Source organism: Festucalex cinctus, chromosome 5, assembly GCF_051991245.1.
Source record: "Festucalex cinctus isolate MCC-2025b chromosome 5, RoL_Fcin_1.0, whole genome shotgun sequence".
NCBI classification, from domain to species: domain Eukaryota; kingdom Metazoa; phylum Chordata; class Actinopteri; order Syngnathiformes; family Syngnathidae; genus Festucalex; species Festucalex cinctus.
The window spans coordinates 18,784,216-18,805,552 of NC_135415.1; positions in this window are offsets into that span (position 1 = coordinate 18,784,216).

Below are 21,337 nucleotides of genomic sequence, written 5' to 3' on the forward strand. Positions count from 1 at the left end.
CATTCTAAGTGAGTCATAAAACAGGAACATAAAATTACTAATCGCATGGTCGTTTAAATAAACAAAAAACAAAACCTTACGATGTATGGTAGTTAAAAAAAAAAAGTAAATAAAAGCTTTACTATAAATGGCTGTTTTAACTTACTAAACATCGTACAATTTTTGGCTAGTCTACCCACCTCGGATTATATTAAAGCGATGATGTCAAAAGAGATTGCCAACATCTAACATAAGAGGTTACCAAAACATATTTGTTATCCCGCTACTGTTCTCATGATGAGCCTCTTCCTTCACATCAAGCAACAGAGTGGAGTGCCCCCTGGTGCCACCAAACGAGTGTGACATTGCACGTATGTGTGAGCACTCGTGTATTGTTGCTCACAGATCGATTCCATGACTTGGCGTTGAATGTAACTGGTCAGAGATGAAGGTCTCTCCTCTTCACTATTGTTGTCCTCCTTCAAGTCCCAACGACGACGATGATGATGATGATGATGATGATGAAGGGGAGGAGGAGTGGGAGGACAACAGCATCCAGACAAGCATCCAGGAGATCTTTGATAGGAAATGCTGCAAAATATTATATTAGTGTCACTCACAATACTCTTGACTGGCACTTGATTTTAAAGACATCTGGGAGCTTGTCTTCATCTTTTTTTTCGTTTGAATAGAAGTAGTCCTGCAGTGCCCCAACTAAAGAACATAATTTTGACAAAAAGAAACAAACAAACATAAAATAAGAACATGTAGCTCAAATGCAAGATTTTTGTGATATAATTTACAAAAACAAGATTGGCAGTAAAAATAAACAACTGAGACTGTGTGGTTACAAAAGTGTGCACACTGGTGACCTCTTGACATCACACTGCGGCGTCTGCGCCGCACGCTGACCAGCGACGAGGGCAGCGGGTCACCGGAGTCATCTTCAAATGAGTCCCTCGGGGGAAAGACATTTGGGAGGGGGCCCTCAGTTTGGTTGAACGTGCATGCCATCGCTCGAATGGTAGTCTGGGGACACACTTAGACTTAGATATTCAATGTCAAAGAATGTTTGATAATCTTTTTTTTTTTTAATAGAAAAATGTCTCAGACTTTCATCATTATCAATTTAGCTCCTAATGAAAGGAGAGAATTATCTGTCACTTTTACACATTAGTTGATATAACATAAAATGCTCGGTTCCTTTTGAAGGCATTTCCTTTATTCTTGCGACAAAAAGACTATTATCCTGCGTTGGCGGGCGCATATTAAGCAAGAAAAGCAAGCATCAGTCATCGTGCACAATGCATAGCGGCTTTAAATGACGGAATTATCTCTGATGGCAGAGAGGGAAGCAGACTCAGGGCGGAGAGGAGGTAGAATGTTTAAAATAAAGACCACAATGTGGGGGAGGGAAAAGGCACGCACACACCCTTCAACTTGAAGGGAGAAAGAATTTCCAGATCAAACTACAATCCGGCGGCCATTTGTGGTCATTTACTTTCATGGGGCTTATATTAAAATAATATTTGAAAGTAAAGCATAACGATATTGCGACTATATAACAATTCGACACGTGCTATTTATTAGTGAACAGTAAAGGGACAACAAATTGATTGACTCATTTCAATTTTTGGCTCTCAAATTTTTCGCGTTTAGCATTATCGCTAATCAGGCGTCCTAATGCTACCAACGATCTTAAAAAAAAAAAAAAAAAACTTAAAAAAAAAAAAAACTTAAAAAAAAAAAAAACTGTCGTGACTGGGTCATGCCAGGGTTAAGTTTGGGTCATGTAAGGGTTATGTTTGGGTCATGACTGTGAGGTCAAGTGTGTGTTTTGAACTGATGTAACCGGCATCTAGTTTCAACTGGTCTTAAGCTATGTGATGTCAGGAGCTATGTGATGTCAAGAATCTTTAATCTCTTTATCTGGTAAACAGCCAATCAGATAAATCCATGTAAGTAATGTTACCCACATGTCTAGCCACAACCAATCTGATGGATTCACTGTCTAAATAAGCCTAACTGAGAAGTGTGTGTTTTGTCGGATTATTCCTCTGTCCAGCTGGCCACCTGCTGGGATCAATAAAGTCAAGTCTAAGTCTAAGTTTGTCTGATTATGCTGATTAGGAATTATATATGTGTGACCAAAAATAAATAAATACTTAGAAATATTTTCATTATAATTTTACATGTGTAGCGAGCTAGCTTGTTTAGTTTAAATGGCTAATTCATTGTTACCCTCGTAACTTTGATTTAAGTTATCATCGGGTGCGACCATTGTAAAAAGGTTTCCATGAAGATGTATGTCAATACAGATGTCCTAAATTGTAGACAATAGTAAATAATAATAAAGATTGTGTTGCAGTGTTGCTCCTCCATTTCTTTTAAAATGGCCTAAACACGATAGCAATGCTATTCATTAGCCTGTCTATGGTGTTTACCATTATGCGTTAGCGTTAAGCTTGTGGACTAAATTTAAATAAACAAAATATAATTGTTTTGTTAAGTTTGACCTCAAATTTCAATTGATAGTGGTAGCTTAAAGGCTTTTTTTTTTTTTTTTTTTTTTTTTTTTAAAAGAATTGTCCATCTGACAAACTGCTTGTGAAGTGAGCTGAGTTGAGTTCACTACCTCCATACAGTATTGTATGTCAAGTCAAAACGAAAATAATAAGCTGAAATGACGGTTGGTATCTAAAAAAAAAAAAAAAAAAAAAAAAAAAAATGTCAACAACACGTTGTATTTGTGGCTTCTACTAAAGTTGCTGTGAGGATTGAATTCTTTTTGGTTCGGATCAAGTGCTCTGGCCGGACATATTTGGCCCATGGGCCGTATATTCCCCACCCTGTATGAGATGAGTGTGGAATATGCTTGCATTGTTCGTCTCACTCACACACACACACACAATGAGGCGCCCGTATCACACTACCCTGCATAGTGTAACCTAGCAACTATTTAATTAAAACAGCATCAACGCACATCAGGGCGTTTTCCAGCCTTTGCAAGGATTTCCTCCAATCCTGACGCCTTTGAGCGAATCGAACAAAACCTATGGCCTGCATCGCCGACACCTGATTGGCCACACCGTGTTTTTTTTTCCTCTTTAAAGGGCAAGAGATTGAAAGCAGGACATTATTATGCCACAGAGGTGTACAAACAAGACCGTCACCTCTCTGTCCTTCAAGAATAATAAAAGGCACAAACACACATCCATTCCTCCTCGTCTGCGTGCTACGTCAAATGTATGTTCCCAGCTAACTTACCATGCCAAACATGCAACACAGATGGAGCAATTAGAGGAAATGCGAAGCGGCTCCGTAGGTCGGCGCACATCACGCTCACTGTCACTCACATGACTCATCTGCCTGCGAAAACAAACGATATGGAGCGATTTTCCGGATCACGGGTGTCAAAACAAAAGGCCTGCTCGCTAGCTGGCTCTATATTTAGAATTATTTTTTTTACTGCGTTGCAAAAACACTAGGCAAAATGAGCTACATTACACATTAGAAGTACAGAAATCTGTTCTCCGGTTTACGCTCCTCTTGTCCACCTTATAAGACCTAAAGAGTGCATTCCATTAACATCTCAACTGCAGCTGACTTCATCTGTGTCATCATCTGTGAATGTTTTTGGGTTTTTTTTTTACAATTAATCAGCTTCTTTTTTTTTGACAAAATAAGGAGTAGAAAGTACTGTTATATGATTTTAAATGTATGAAGTAAAAGTAAAATCAGGAAAATGCAGTATTATCATTGTTGTATTGTTGGGTTTTTGTCTAACCCAAAAACCAAAAAAATCAGAACATTTTTTGATTTGACGACACATGCTTTGTATTTCTAACCCTCACGCCCACTCTTTACTTCCATTCCTTCCGTCACACATCCCTGCAGACATCACCATTGTAACATTCAAACCTCATTCAAAGTCAAGAAATGCAAAATAGCCGTTTATCATCACTGGCAAAAATCACTTTGAATCCAATTTGAAGGGCTTTTGACATCTGATGGCTTCGCAAGATCTGTTCATTCAGTCAAGTATCAGTAACAAAGAAAAATATATATATATATATTTATTTAAAATATTGAGCAGATTTATACACATTTTCATATTTTAACCTCTCCTGCTAGAAAGAATCGTGCATTTCATAAATGTGTACAGTCAATTGATGGTAAGCAATCATCAAAATTCACTATGGCTAACAATGGAAATGTTGGCGAGAGTGTGTTCAAACATGATTTGCATAATAGCGCATGATTTTGACAAGCAGGACAAGGGAGAAGAGCCCCTTGACAATTTTATAATGGCAGTTTAAAAGGAGGGGGGGACAAGGTCAGGTTGGGGGGAGGGGGGGGTGCTATACATGCGACTGTACTGGCACAACAAAATAAAGGTACCTCAATTACAGTACACTTGAAAGGAGCTGCCTTAAAAATGCATAATGGATTTACTTTTTTATTTTTTTTTATTTTTTTAAGATGTCATATGATTGACAGGAAAAAGTGGAGCAGAGATATTCATGTACTGGGTCACATCCTATGAGAGATCTGAGCAGATGCTCTAGAAAATCATCTCTAATTATTTTAATTCTTTACAGTTTGCGCATGGGTGTAATTGGACCTCTAGCCTGATTGAGCAATTTCATTTATTCCTCGGGTAACCAAACGTCTTGGGTTAAAAGAGTCAGTTTGAGCCTTGTGTAGCGCATTTCGCCAGCCTCATTGTTTTGTCCCAATTTTTACGCAGGTCCCGTCCTGATGTCCCGTTTTTCTAGTCCAGTCAGCAAGTCCATTGTTTGGGCCATGTGCATGTCAATCAAGATGTTATAGCGAGTCATATGATAACCCAATGAAAAAGGAATTTAAATATCAAATCGCTAGCAGACGTGTTTTTCGTCGTACCGGAACTAGAACTACTTCCTGCTTCCATGTCTAAGAAACATGGGAAATGTAGTCCTGTTGTGGTGGCCGGTCAAACAGCTTTTTTGGCGGCATATTTCCAATGTTACAATGCACGAGGTAAACGGCACAGCCAGCTTCAAATAGATGCCGAGACCCAGCAAAAAAGGTTAAGCTGAACTGTCAACACAGAAGATACCATTTAGCATTCACTAAAGTAGGGGAGGCCACTTTTTATATTTTGATATATTTCTTGGAATCAATACATCTTATATAAACAAAACGTAGACCAGATAAAAGACCAACGTCTTGGGTATATTTTTCGTTTTCCTGTCATTTTCATACTTTGTGTCGGTGCAGAGTTATAACCCATCGAATAGAGGGAGTGAACATGTGACATGTTGCCCCACCAATGGGTAAGTTGTCACACTATATGGGGTAAAATGTCACGTTTGTTTTTGCAACTAATAAATGAAGGATAAAATTATCCTTGTTCTCCTGTTTTGTTTTGTTTGTTTGATTTTACAGCCAGAGAAATTGTTTATCATTGATCGCGACAATTTGCTATAGTCATTGAGCAAACTTTAACATAAAATATTATGATATAAATTAAAGTCCTGAGGAACTGCTGGCATGTGGGTCATAGCTCTCAGTCTCAAATGTCTGTTTTGCTTTCCATAAACTGGAAATTTGAGATTAAATTTAATTTAAAAAAATAAAATAAAATTAAAGCATTTCAGTTAAGGGATGGATGGTTCATTACAAAACTTAAACCAGTCCTGACACGTGGGAGGGAACACTGTAGTTCCAACAACTGGAAAATCCATTTTTATCAATGAAACAAAACCTATCAAACTAAATTCCTCATTCTTCAGACTCATCATCTGAAGAACAATTCTGGTACATGTAAACAGAGTTGCCAGAGGTGGAATTTTTCATTTCGCCATTCTTTGCAGATGTGACAACAAACCCCAAAATGACTGAGACAAGTTGTCCCAAACGACCATGTTGGGTAAAACTTGCTCTAGTTCAAAGTTAGCTTAAAACAGAACAGTGACTGAGGCATGACAAGATGCATGAATCTCTCCTCTAACGAGTCCACTTGACTTTCGCTAGAATTTGTCTATGTACGACGCCTGTTTCAAAATATATGGTGAAAAAAATACTTTGGGTTGTGCAAAACAGATAATTGGCACGCATCTCAGCTCAGAATGTGCAATTCTCTTGTCAGACAGTACACAACCCCTGACCATTTATACGAAGAAAACTAGTATTCCACTTTTTCGATACGCCCTCTGGTGGAGAAGAAAATTGCAATGTGACAACTTACCCGTGATAAAACTAGCCCCGGACTCCCCTAATAACAGAACCACCAGTTACCAGATTAAATGGCAATGAAATTTGTTAAAAAATAGTTCTTGGTGAAAATTTATTGTATTTTTTTTATTTTCAACGAGATTGTGGCGGCCCAGAATCTAATTCTGAAAATCTGGTCATTCTATTAATTCCCCATCTGTTCTATTTTCACACATATGAAATTGTGGACAACACAAGTCAATTCAAGAATATTTCCTTGTCAAATCTATCAAACATGTCCCTTGCCACGACTGGTAAGTTTTCAAAACTGGAGTCTATTATTGTCACCGAACCAAGAAACAGTCATCAAATTAATTTCACCCAGAAGCTAGTGTCTGTTAGCTAGCGTTTGTTAGCATTTGTTATATGTTGAAAATAAAAATCGCATCATTACTGATGATGAGTCTCAAAATATTGGTAATTCCCTGAAAATGATTTCTCTGCTATTCCAGGGCGGATCTGTTTTCAGCTTAGTCGGACCTCCGTCTCACTCGTTCCCCATCCCGTCATCTGGACAGGCAAACACACACTCAGACACCTCATTAAAGATGCACAAAACCGTCCGTCACACAACCATACATCCTCACGCCACATGCATTAATTAGGACGCTGGTAACAAGCTAGCCTCTCCATTCACACCCGGAGTCTCTTTTATTAGCATGACAGTGGTGAGCAGCAGCCAGGGGCCCACGGGCTGCATGGTCCTCTCTTCAGGGGCCCCTGATTAAAAACAGAACACCCTAGGACGCAAAGCTCTTGATTCCTTTCATCAACGCACCCACGCAGTGTCTCTCAGATGATCCCCGAACCGCTAACTGTCAAGTGTACCTGTTTCTATGGGGGCCGCACCCCCCCATCCCTTCCCCTTAGACGCTCATCGCTGTCTTTCCACAATTCGCTCGTCCTTTATTTTTTTTATTTTTTTTACCATATCAATCTAATTGTCACCTTCTACCTCTGTACAAAGCTTTTTAGGCTAGTCTTTTTATCCACCACAGCCTCTAATACATGTATGCAAAATGCGACCTAGCTGGTGTCCAGCCCTACGTGGTCCAGGGAAGGGCGCCCATTTTAAATAAGTCCTCATTTGACACCACAGTTGCCTCAATGGAGAAGTCCAACACCTGATGTACACGGCCGCTTCTCATCTTCAGGCCTCGCCCATCAGGGTCCCTCATGCTGCAGCCTGGATTTCAAGGAAAAGTGTCTCATTAGCTGCGGCCCTTGAAAGGAAAGGCCCTCCATTTCAAATTCAGTTACGCATTCCCTTTGAATGGAAGGACACAGCAAAGGAAAGACTGAAGGCCTGGCATTGGAGAAGGACTCCGTTGAAGGCTGAGGCCTTACACCCAGAGGGAAGCACAAGTTTGAGTGTGAAAAGACATAATTCAACACCATAATTACATTAGCGTGGTTGAGGTGGTGTGGGGTTTATCCTAATATCATTTTTAACTAAGTAGCATTGGCCAAAATAAATTTAAAAGGTAAAAAAAAAAAAAAAAACATTAAAAAGAATAGCTACTTGATGGTATAAAGGCAAGATTGAGGTTATGTCTACCTGCTGTGATTTTGAGACAGTATTAAACTTCTACACATATATGCTGAATGTTAGTTAGTAGTATAGTATTACTTGAGTCTGGTCGGTTCTGGTCTTGAACCATTTTGAGGTGTCTCGGAATTAATTCTAGGCCTCTGGTATTGTATCAGAGTCAGACATCAGGAATGTCGGCTTTATTCTCAACACCATTCATGATCAAAACTGCAGGAACAGCTCTGCTTAGTTTAGCTAAAATTAGTTAGCTTAGCTTAGTTTATTACTAAATATGACTGTTATTGAAACATCGATGACTGACTGCAATTATACTCTGGTCCATAAATCACCTCCTCAACACAATTTAGTCAACTTTAGGCTACAGAATGTTGCAGTCATTCATATTTCTGAAACAGAACAAAATGCTATTTTAAGATAATTTTCCATTGAAGTTTTGAGAATGTCTTTGACAATATTAACACTGGTGTGTAAGAGATCCTTTGGAAAGCGTAACAAAGGTTTAAAGTGATTTTAAGCTTGTCCTTGGGGTTGTTCTTGACAATCTTAATTATTAGGCTATGTCTCTTTTTAGTCACTCCTCTCAAATCCTGAAAGTCCAAGTCTTGACTTGGTTTTGAATTTTACTGCACAACAAATGGATGCTAGCAGCTAGCTTAAGGTGAGTAGATGGTTAAACAAGAAAGACGGTTCAGAATTTGATCCTTGTGTCCTGAGTCCCGGCGGATTTTGCTAGTGCTGCTGTTTTGTCTGAATTTTACAGAGGTTGCGCCCCAGTATCCAAGTTTTGGACCATGTGCATGTCAATTACACAGTTGTCAACATGATTCATACGACAGACCAATAAAAAATACAATAAAAAATAATTATTTAACTTAAATTCCTTCCTATTTAATGACACATTCACGTTCGCATCTAACCACTAACAAGTGTCTTTTTGTCATACCGGTACTAGAATGACTTTCTGCTTCCGTGTCCAAGGGAAATGTAGTCCTACTAGTCTAATGCTGCAGCAACTGGTCAGACCCAGCACAAGCTGAGCTTTTCTGACAGCATATTTCCATTAATCCAGGTAAACGGCACAGCCAGCTTCCAATAGCTTCTGGGACCGAGCAAAAAAAAGGTTGGATAATGTTGAGCGCGTTGATTTGTTTAGCGCTGTTGAACTCTCAACCAAGATTGCATTTAGCATTAGCTAAAGAAATAATATTCACAATTAAATTAGTTATGAATAGCTCTTGGTGAGAATTTATTGTATATTTGACTTTCAGAAAAATTGTACTATCTCGGTTTTTAACTTTCCAAATCTGCTCACCCGATGCGAGCTTTCAGTGATATAAATAATACACGCTGACCCCAGTCTTTCAGATCAGGCGACATCGACAACATCCAAACATCCATCAAAGCTTCAAACAACTCCAGACATAGGTGGAAAATGGAAATCACAATCCATTCAAGTTGGTCAACCAGTCGTCGAGACATGAGGTCGATGTCCCGCTAAGCCACATGCTGGACTATGATTGCTCTTATCTGGAATATTTCTGATCTCGAAAGCCCACTGTTTCAGGATATCCTCCCAGAGCTCAACAATACCGGTCCTGAAGCGTCATGGTGTGCCAGCCACGTACAGCATCTCACTCACTATTGATGGTCATGCGGAATCAGATCCACGCAGCAGGAAGCGAGCCGACTTTCTTCTAACGAGGACCGGGCTCACCGAGAGAAGGGTCAAGGGTGTGAGGACCAGACAGCTATCACATCACCCACTGATGTAGCAAATGTTGTCATCTGCTGCATCCAGCCAGAGTTCAACTAATAAGTAGGATTAGTTGATGTTAGCGAGAGCAGGCGGGGGGTGCTGGTAGCCCTGCTGGTTCTCGCAGATAATGACCAACACTCGGCAGAAGAGGTTGCGGTGCAATAATATGGGAATCGATCAGTGCTGACCTCGCCGCTGTTGCTCATCCTGACCTATCGATTATGACACCTACCGATCTGCCTCTCTGCTGTGTTCTGTTACAGCCAAAGACATCAGAGGTGAGATCAGGGTACTAGAAAGCTTCATGGTGTGGAAATGGTAGAAAGGTTATCATCATTCCCAATCTTGACTCCCTGACAGCTTAATCACAACTCTAAATACTTCCACCACATTGCTATGTAACAAAACTTTAAAGGCCCAGTATGCCGGATTCACTCAGGAAAATGCACTTTTTAAATACAGGATGTACACACTTTTAACTTTCTCTCAGTCTACACATCTGGGTTTATGTTATACTTTGGTGGTGATTTTGCCCTAAACCATGTATTTTGCCATTTTGTGTTTGTTTTGTAAACAGTGGGACGTTTCTGTGGAAAGACAGGTTTTACACCCCTCCAGCCAATCGCATGGGGGGGATGTGTCGCAAACGGGGCCGGGCGAACGTGTCGGCTGCGTGACGTCACTCCCGCAGCAATTTAACGCACGCACGGATTATTATTTTTTATTTTTTTTCACTCACTCACTCACAGAAGCTTACGTGTGTGAATGAGTGAGTGAGGAAAAAAAAATCTGTGCGTGCTTTCAAATTGCCGCGGGACATCACGCACACAAAATGGCAAAATACAGGCTGGGGGGGAGGGGGTTTAGGATGAACTCACCACCAAAGATTAACATAAACCCAGATGTGTAGACTGAGAGAAAGTTAAAGTGTGTACATCCTGTATTTAAAAAGTGCATTTTCCTTAGTGAATCCGACAGACTGCGCCTTTAACTTTGAGGTAAAATGACAGGACTGGACTGTTTTTTATTTTAGGGGTGGGGAAACACTTTTAACAGGACTTGAAAGGAAATTGTTGTTTTTTCTGTTCATGAAAATATAGCATTCGTCCACGTTCAGTTTTATCCGGTAAAATGAACTAAATATAGGCCCTACCCAAAACCTAGAGATACCAGAGAGATAATATTTTTATGAATCAACTGTCTAACTGTCAAATGAATTATGATTGTCTGTCAGCTAGCTCGAATGTAGCACCAAAGGATCTTAGCTTTTTGCACAAGTAAGTGTCAATCACGATAAGGCCGCACATTCATGAGATGATTTGATTTCCTGCCAAGCGAGGGCTCCTCACCTCCAGACATTGATAAAAATTTGTAAAAGTGTGCATACTTTAGTATAATGGCTGTCAAAAGTCAATTTCTCCCTCCTTGAGCCATCTCTTCGAGCTGCAAATTGAACTGGGCCGCGTAGATATGGGGGGCGAAAAGAGTCACGGGCAGGATAAACGGTGTCGGAGCCGCACCGGGTGGCTGCAGCCTGTTAGCCGCACTGGAGGGTGAGCACTTGTGCCCTACAGCAAACTGCAGGGGCTAAAACGCTTCTCCACATCCAGGCAGGCAGCTAAGCGACTGGAGGCATACATGGGATTACATCCTGCGTTATTGCCTTAGGCAGTAACCACGAGAGGCCATTACGCATGCAGTATAAACGCAAACACATGCAACACATGAGCAACCTTTCCAAATAAATGTGTGCAAACATATGCTACAATTCCTAGCTTTTCTCTGTTCAAATAAACATTTCTATTAACACTTAGCTAATTTTAACTAAACCAGAAAAGAGCAAGAGAAAAGAAACATGGGAAGATAATAGGGGATGTTTCATAACACTTTTTTCAGACCGATATCAATACTCTTACTCAACCACTGAGTAGTCACTGATGTCCGTCACCTGTTTATGAATGAAATATGTGCATTAAAGCACATACCATGCATTGGAAAATCGGGATTCGTCAGCTTTTGTACCATGGTGCAGATGCACCTTATATGAAAACAGAGTCCTATGTGTTTTATTGTTTTCAAATGTTATAGTAAACTTAAAAAAACATATTGTTACATATTTTATGTACCACAAAATGGAGGTCGAACAGTGTTTCAAATCTTAGTTCCGTCGCTTTGTTAAACTAAAATGTGAAGTTGATAAAATCTTGAGGAGAATTTTGTCTCTTGTCATTTGGTTGCATATTTAAGTAAGTACTTACAAAGAAGATTGGCAAGTTTGAAGCACTAAATTATAGCTTAGGTGATGCCACTAAAAAAAGCTACAAAGTAGATTTTTACACTTTTAGACTTCCAGTACAGATTAATACTATACATTTTGTTTTAGAAAAGGTTAAGGTTAGTTTATGCTTTACCTTCCACCTTAAGATGAGTTCTAGTGTCATCCCATAGAGAGATATAAAAGAAAATGGCAAACACATTTCTCTTCCTCTTTCAACCCTAGTGCCCATGAACAGTTAGTGCTGGAAGTAATTGTGACATGAATGCAACCTCAAATCGGTTTAATGAGCGCAATGATCCATGGGGGGAAGCACAGGTAAAGTGCTTTTAACGAGAGGGTCCTTACTTTGCCGGCTGAGGCCTTCCCACTTCACATTCAGCTTCAAAGCGCGCTTCAAATTGTGCCGACGAGACTTCATTTCCTCTTATCTGCTCGTGTGTAGGCCCTCCAGAGTGAGGGCGCATGGAGCCAAAATGTGGCAGAATGGCGACGAAAGATGGAGAGAGCATGCGGCGGTGGTACGGAAGAAACGAGAACACCAAAATGAGCTAAATATCCATTCATCCATCCATCCATCCATTTTCTTGCCCACTTATTCCTCAGAAGGGTCGCGGGGGGTGCTGGAGCCTATCTCAGCTGGCTCTGGGCAGTAGGCGGGGTACACCCTGGACTGGTTGCCAACAAATCGCAGGGCACACAGAGACGAACAACCATCCACACTCACAAGCACACCGAGGGACAATTCAGAGCGCCCAATCAACCTGCCATGCATGTCTTTGGAATGTGGGAGGAGACAGGAGTACCCGGAGAAGACCCACGCGGGCACGGGGAGAACATGCAAACTCCACCCAGGAAGGCTGGAGCATGGACTCGAACCGGAGTCCTCAGAACTGGGAGGCGGACGTGCTGACCAGTCAGCCACCCTGAGCTAAACATGAGTCGGCAAAATTGGAGGTTTTTAGGTTTTACAGCTTCAAAAAAAAAGACCATGACAAGGGAAAGACCATGCTGCTTATTTCCTGATTTAACAGTTTTTACTGCAGACTATAGTCACAACTGGACTGTTCTGGATGACTTAGAAGATATTTCACCATTCATCTGAGCAAACTTTATCAGTTCATAGACAAGTACTAGAAAAGACTTCTTTAGTTTGAGACTTGGCTATGAAGTTAATAAATTAGGGAACAAACTCTTTCAAGATCCAATGACAGTCAATGACAGTCATTTGGGTGGAATAAAGAAGGACATGGAGGCACCGTTAGCATACAATTTTCTGTTTCTTATTTGTTAGAGGTTAAATTACTGAATCTCTTTGGATTGGATGAAAGAACTATGTAGGAGACATGTGGTGGTGTCATAAGCCCCAAAGAGTGCCACTTTTTTGAGATGCTAGCTGAGTATTGACCTTAGCCTATCTGTGTTGTGACATGCGCAAGCTAGGTGGTTGCTTGCTTTCCCCAATATATATATACACTTTTTACTGATTGATTTTCTGCACATTAAAGTAAATAATCAACACTGCTGGGTGTCATGTTTACTCTCTCTAGAGGTATTTAACCTCTAGGGTTAAATTGTATTATCACTGCAGTATTAACAAGTTTGTTTTACTCAGTTTTGAATACATTTTACAGACATTTAACACAAATTCTAACTTGGGCAGAGTGTTAATTTAACTCCTTATACTGCAATATTTCCTGTGAACATAACTGTCTTATTGTTTGCTAACTTGATTTGCTAACTTGTTTCTGCTCCGAGTAAGTGAAACTAAAGTAAAGTGATGCACTTTATGAGGGTGAAATTTTTAGCATGGAGTGGACATCAAAATGCAGATTTTGTCAGGAACGTCCTCACACCAAATCTCCTGGTGTTCCATTACCCAGTGATCAAAATCGTAGTGAGTAACGAGAGCCAACTTGAATTCTAGCCTGCACACAACAAAGCGCCTGGGACGGAGAGAAGTAGCGCAGGAAACCTTTGAGGTTGGATTGAATGAATGAAAAACGAGAAAATGTCACCAATTCCATCTCTGAAGATTTCAGATAGAGTCTGACAATGAAAGTACATCAAAGCGAGACGCAGACCCCACAGTCTTCAAAAGGCAGCGTGAGCGCCACATTCAGGGTTATTAAATAGATGAATATTGACAGGCTCTTCCTGTTTGAGCTTGAACGACACCTCAGCTATCTCCACACATCCTACAGGACAAGAGAGATGATGGCAAGCGCAGCCGGGCGCACTTCACCTCCGGGCATTCGCGCCGGCTTTAATTGACAGGCGACAGCCCTCAAATATCTCCCCCCTCGCCACCCCCCTCGCTCACCATGGAAGCTTTGCTCATTGGACTGAGTTGTCGCTGAGCCAATCAGGAGAGGTTGTGTTTGCTGAACTGCTGTGTCCTTCAGCAGTTTGGCTGCTGTCAACTCACCAAACAATCTCGCTTAAGAATTTAACTGCTGGGCAAACACACACTGTGTGGGTAATGAAGGGGGCACCTTGGCGTTGCGTGTGTATTTACCCTGCTATCAATGGAGAGACATGCATATAAATTTATGCCTTTTATACTCAAGTTCAGGTGTAAGCTAGGATGAGAGAGTGGAATGTACACACTTAGCAGGACTGCATATGAAAAAGAATGAAAAGCGATTAAATGAAGGCTGTTATTTTTGGGACATGCCTAATTCAAGGAGGACTCGATTTTTTTTTTTTTTTTTTGCTGGTAAATGTTAAAACAATAGAAGCAGATTTATCATTTATTTTTTTATTTATTTTTTATAATACAGATTGAATTTGAAGTCAACATTTGATTTTATTTTTAAGAAGAGTTAAAAAGAACCCAAATGCCTGAGAATTAAATGTTAAAATTAAGTGAGGAGACAAAATGAAATATTAATTTAATATTAATGATATTCTGTTGGCTAATGACACTGGACGGTGTTTGATATGGTGGACCACAGTATTCTGTTGGCTCGTTTGCAGTTTCACTCTGCCCCACTGCGGTATGGTGTTCCACAGGGTTCAATTTTGGGGCCCTTGCATCATTGTAATTGAGAAAGCATGGATTACTATTTCCTTTCACGGTTATCTGGATGATGTCCTTCTATGCAAAAGGGACACTTTCTCCTTAAGGCCACTTTTGTCCTGTCTGGAGCAAATCAAAGGCCGAATGACACTGAATGTCTTTAATTTAAATGAAAAGTTAACAGAAGTTATGATGTTTGATTCCAATTGTTCATATACATCCCACCCTGTTGACTTAACAGACAACAACAACAACAAACTCCTAGTTCCTATTTAAGTTTTGCAAAGTTGTTATCTGCTGAATATTCTATTCTGTTGTTTAAAGTATTCTTTAAAAAAAAAAAAAAACACCCACCACCCTCAATTCTAAAGTGCAAGGAAACAATTTTGCTATGGAAAGAGGCAAGAAAATAGCTACAATCAGCCAACAGAGGTATATTTTGTCTACAATTTGCAAGAGTGGAGCATTTCCATCAGTCTAGTTCCAATGCCTGATATACTTCTGGTATTAAGTTCAGGGTAGGCCAATTTACAATAGATTGACATTTTATTGGACGTTATATTTCACTGCTCACACGTGATATCAGAAACAAACACACTTTGCAGCTCCATTCTCTCGTGTGAATATTCCCAATCACTTCAAATGACTTGACTTGGTCCAACATACCCACCAGATCTTAGTGGGAAGGAGGAGGCTTTTCTTAAGAAAATTACATTGTACAGTTCAATTGAGGTTAATTCATTCATTTTGTAGCTCAAATTGTCTTTTCTCATTGAAATGAATAGAAATGTCATTTATCGGATTCAGCCACCCCAAATAACCAACAAAATGTTTTGGGTTTTTTTGTTTTGGTTTTTTTAAATACAGAAAATGCAGAAACCAAAAAATAAAAAAATCCTAATCTAATCATATGTACTTTTTTTTTTTTTTTTTTTTATTTAAACAGTTTGTGTATCATTGTTACTTCATTTTGGCTTCATCTGGTATGTGTGACATGGCCACTGGTGGACAGCATAATACTGCCGTGCGGAAACAAAAAAAACGACTCTCACAACTACTGTAACTGACTCAGTAAGCTGCAGTCATATTGGTCATTTCTTGCAGAGGATAAAGAATATATGGATGCGTGTATTGTTATATTGTCGGTCTACATCTGTTACTGAATACAATAGTTTGAATTTAAATATCCACTGGGTAAGGTGCTATAGCACTGCCAAACAGATGCTGTTTGTTTGCCCATATATGGTGTTTCACATTGTATGTTAGCATTATGCTAATTGATTTAAAGAAAAAGTTATGTGGTCATTTGTTGTATCTAAAGGTGTTTTACTGGATTTTTTCAAAAAAGTATTGCACCAAATTTACAGTAGAAAGGACCTATCTAAAACAATATAGTGTTAGTTTTTAACCCCCAGGAAACACTGAAGCAGCAACACTTTAACATAAGAAGATTAAGTATTGTACTGAAGTACTGAAGATTCAAGTATTAAAAAATGGATGACCTTATTAGAAGTTGGAATGTGCTCTTTTTTTTTTTCCTTTGGCATGTAGATGGTGAAAAGAGTAATAATGGCAGAATGGGATGTTTTATTTATTCATTTTGCTGATGTCAATTTATTATTCAATAGCGTAGTGTTTCCGCGAGCAATGACACCCTCGGACGACACTGGGCCAAATGTAAATGCACGTCGACTTACTGGAAGAAAAATGAAATACTTGTTAATGTTGCAAGACAATGCTGTCTCATAAATTCACATTAGAGAAAAATTGAACACCATGCATAAGTGACGCATTATTTGCTTTTTGTGTAAATTACATGCTAGTATAGCAGCGAACCAAATTAATTTGTTATCAGAACAATGCATTGTGTTGCATGAGATCTGAAGGAAAATGATGACAAATAAAATGGTGCCTTGAGGTAAAGTTCAATTAGTTTCCATGGACATACTCATAACATTAAACACTTAAAATTTATTCCACACACAAGCATTTATAGCATTTTCATAAAATTGCACAAAATTAATGGCACTGTGCAGTGGGAGTGTGACATTATCCATATCGCGATAAATCGTGATACTTTGTCTCACGATAGATTATCGATACGTCTACGCAAGTATCACGATATTTGTAGTTAATATACAGCCAGTCTAACGGCTCCATTGTTCATGACTTAGTGAGCAATTACTTGGCGGGCCACTAGGGGGAGCGCCTCATAAGAGTGGCGGGGAAATGGGCGGAAGTCTTCAGGCGAAGTAGACTCATGAGCTTAGTTTTTTAATTATGATATATATTATTTATTTTTATTTATTAGTATTTTTTATATCATTTTCTATATTATATATATGTATATATTATATTATGTATTTATATTATATTTATATTATTTTTATTATAATATTGTGATTTATTTTTTTATTCTTTTAATTTTTATTATTATTTTTTATTATTATTTATTGATATTTATTTATTGTATTTTATTTTTATTATATATTATTTATATAATTATTATTATGGATTTTTATTAATGATTAATTTTATCGTAGATTACCGTGGATTTATGACCTGAGCAATAGATCGATAATCACGGTATCGTCATATCGTGAGATAATTGTTATCGTGAGCCTTGTATTGCATGTCATACCGTATCGTGAGGTATCCACAGGTTCCCAACCCTACTGTGCAGTACTGTACTTAAGAAAAAAACATAAACAAAAACAGAGTAATGTCATTCAACTTAAATGTAAAAAAAAATCAGACATTAATATACATATCAGGTGTTCTTGCAGGATAAAGACTGTACACCTGAATACCGCATCGTTTGTGTTCAAATGCCTTTTGCGCAAAGTGTTATAAGATTGCCTCATGGATGCTAACTGTTAGCATTAAGCTAAGCAGACTTAAAGGCAAATATGTGTTTGTCTTTCCAAAAGAAAAACCTTTGAAAGTCAATTTCAAAACTGGGAGTGGCAATAAACAACTTTGAAGCCAATTTTCTGAAGAATTGTTCACTATTTACTAAACTGCTGTAATGCTTCAGATTTGTATCATGAATAAATTCAACTCTGATATCATTGTCCTCTAACGTTATTCTGCATCCTCAGCTATGATGACGATTAGTTATTCATAAATTCAGAGAACACACGCACGCACACACATAGACAAAAGCCCTTTGTACCATCTTCCACACCATCTCTCCTCCAGGGGCCAATCCAGGGCTCCAAAGCCCTTAAGAGGGGCAGCAAGCCGGAAAATGACCCCATGCTGTCTGCGCTCGCCTCCGCCCCGCCTGGTTACGCCCGTTTCCCAGGGACCCGCTGAGGGTCCAATGCCCCGAGGCCTCCCTCTCACGCCACACTACCTCCTAGGGCCAAACGTTAAAGGGGGCTCCCGGCGGCAGACAATAGGAGACGAGGAACGTGGGAAAGAAATGTCACAAGGCTCTCTGACAAGCTCGTTTCGACCCGCTGACCTCCGGGCCCGGTCCCACTGGGCCTCTTTATGTAAACACTAAACAAAGGCAAACGGTGCGTTAATCAGATTCATAACCCGCGTGAGGAGATGTTATGAAGGCGGGCCAGACTCAGATCGGAATTATCGCACAGAAACGGATGAAATGAAAACTGTAAAAATGGACGGGGACAAAACAAGACCAGATAAAGACATAAACAGGCCAAGGAGAAAAACTGTTTGAACCACCTTGTAAACAGTCCTGGTCATTTAACCTTTGACCTAAGTCTTGTCCACCATCCACGTCAGTTGGATCAAACCTATGCTCCATAAGGCTGCTAGGGGTCAAATGAGGATATTCTCGAACACATGTAAGAGGTCAAGGGCCGCTGACACCCAATGGACACAGACCGATGGTCAGAGGGCAATTTGTTATGAAGGAAGTGCTTAATGGGGTAATGATTAGCACCAAGCAACAACCAGTCAACTCCCCACCTTTGCGCTCGAACCATTGGCTGGCCACGGTTTAGCTAGAATTAGATTTTTTTTGTTTTTTTTAATACTAGTACTTGTTTATTTAGCAATATCATGCTAAAGTGAAAGATAGGGAATATCAGTGAAAAAAAGTAGTATTGAAATAAAGTTAGAGAATTAGAAAAATGAACTGACGTAATTTTAAAAGGGGGAAAAAAATGTGTAATTGTAGGTGATTAGTCATAATTTTGACAAGGGATTGGCAAGTACCAATACCAGGTATCAGTATCGGGCAGATACTCGGCCTTTTTTTCAAGATATTCTGCTCTGTTTTGGCTTTTTTATGATCAAAATTTAGAAATCAGAAGAATAGAAAATTCCCATAATAAATAAATACATATTTACATACATACAGTGTTCCCTTGTTTTCCGCTGGGGTTAGGTTCCAAAAAATACCCGCAATAAATGAAATCCGCGAACTAGTTAGCTTTATGTTTTACAACTCTTATAAATGTTTTAAGGCTCTAAAATCCCCGACCGCACAATTTATACACTTTTCTCATTGAGGCATTTACATGTTCTCACATTTCGCTCTTGTTCAAACATTGACAATGTTCAAACCTTCATAAATTTTATAAAATGGGTATATTACTGTAAAAAATATATGCAAAATTGCACTTAAAAAAAAATCTGCGATACAGCGAGACCGCGAAAAGTGAACCACGTTATAGCGAGGGAAGACTGTACATACATACATACATAAATAAATATCACATCACTGTGATTTTTATTATAATATGACTTTTTTTTTTTTTTTTTTAAACAGTTTTCCCCCCTCATAGTTCACAAAAGCACTCATCAAACCTTATTTTTTTGGGAAAAAAAAAATTGCAACTATATTATTGTAACATTTCAATTTCCTCCTCCAAATTACAACTTTATTGTTTTAACGTGCTGACTTTTCCCCCCTGATATTATTTCAACAACGTAATTTTCATCTAAATTTTACTTTTCCCAATGTAGCCCTAAAACACAATCATTCATTTTGACAATGAAAATGTTCCTAAATAAAAAAAGCATTCATTTATTGATGTAAATATGATTGCTGTCAAAGCTGCCGGGGGCTTGTGTCCACTTCACGCACCAACATAATGACGGTGATGGGCAGTGAGGCAGCTGGTTATCCTATTTAGCAAACAATGGACTTAATCGGTTTTCTCCAGGCCCTTGACAAGGTTCCATTGCTACACGGGCAACGTGTGTGGGTCAGACCGCTGTGGTCACTACGGGTCAAGGTTCACGAACCCGGCACTACGCCCTCATTCCCAGAGGGATGCTACAAATGGACTCCTGAGTTAGTACACATCATTAATCCTTACATACTGCGCGGATCAGATTTGCCCCAGTTTGACTTTTGACAGCAACAAAAGAAGCCCAGATGCTTGTCACCCTAAAATATTATTCTTTTCAGAAAATGCCCCCACCTAAAAAATTAATTATTGAAATAAAAATGTTTGTGTACTCAAATAGAGAAGTGAATTGGCCGTTAAAAACAAATGCTAATCAGAATTTTCGCTTTTCGGGTTACACTAATACAACGATGCTGGCCGGTGCGTATCTTACCGTGTCATTCCTCCCTTCCCTCTCATTTGCCCGCCAACATCCTCCCTCTTATAGCATGAATGCACATCATGTGCCAAAGTGCACTACATTCAAATTAAACCGTCAAGCAGTCAATCGATAAAGCCCAGCTAGGCAGTTTATCAACGCTTTTGTTTACTCACAGTTGGCCTCGTTTACTCTCCTAGCAATGAACCACGAAAATAGCCAGATTAGCTTTGCGCTAGCTAGCAGCTAGTATGACGCAAGCTGATGGATTTAAAATTGGTCTTTAACCAGAGGTTAAACTCAGTTATTCTAAATTAATAAAAAAAAAACTTCCGTAGGTTGATTTGGCAGCATTTGTGGGTCATTCAACACACTAGTATGTTTTCAAAAATGTAAATATGAGGCTTGGTAAAGCACGCTGTACATTGGTGTAGATTAACCGCTATATAGGTGCACTCCTTTTGCCATTTACCATTATGATCAAATTTGATTTTTTTTTTTTTTTTTTATTAACTATGGCATGTTTTTCAACAAAAGTACAATGAGTAACCAATTTGAGTATGTTAAGTAAACGAATAGCAAAGGTGGATTTTGGGTGCAAGTCTGAGCTGTAGCTGCACTCGGGCTGACCAATATCTACTAAAATTAATTTTAGATTTACCCAATGTTTGTTAAATCAAAGAAAATGGTAGGAATGGGGAGGGAAGAAGTGGGTATATGCAATGCTGACTGAAAAATAAGTGTGTATATGCTGTACCCGCATATACCCTGAACTACACCACTGGTGATGGGTCAATCTCAAAACAGCCATAAATATTTAACATAACAAACAGAAGTCACACAATGGTCAGAGGGTGTCTTGACAAAGGTGCAAGATCTGCACCTCCAAAACGAGTAAATGTAGAAAGTAAAAATTGACTTTTTCCATTTGTCTGAAACATTGTTTAAAGTTAAAGTACCACAGGA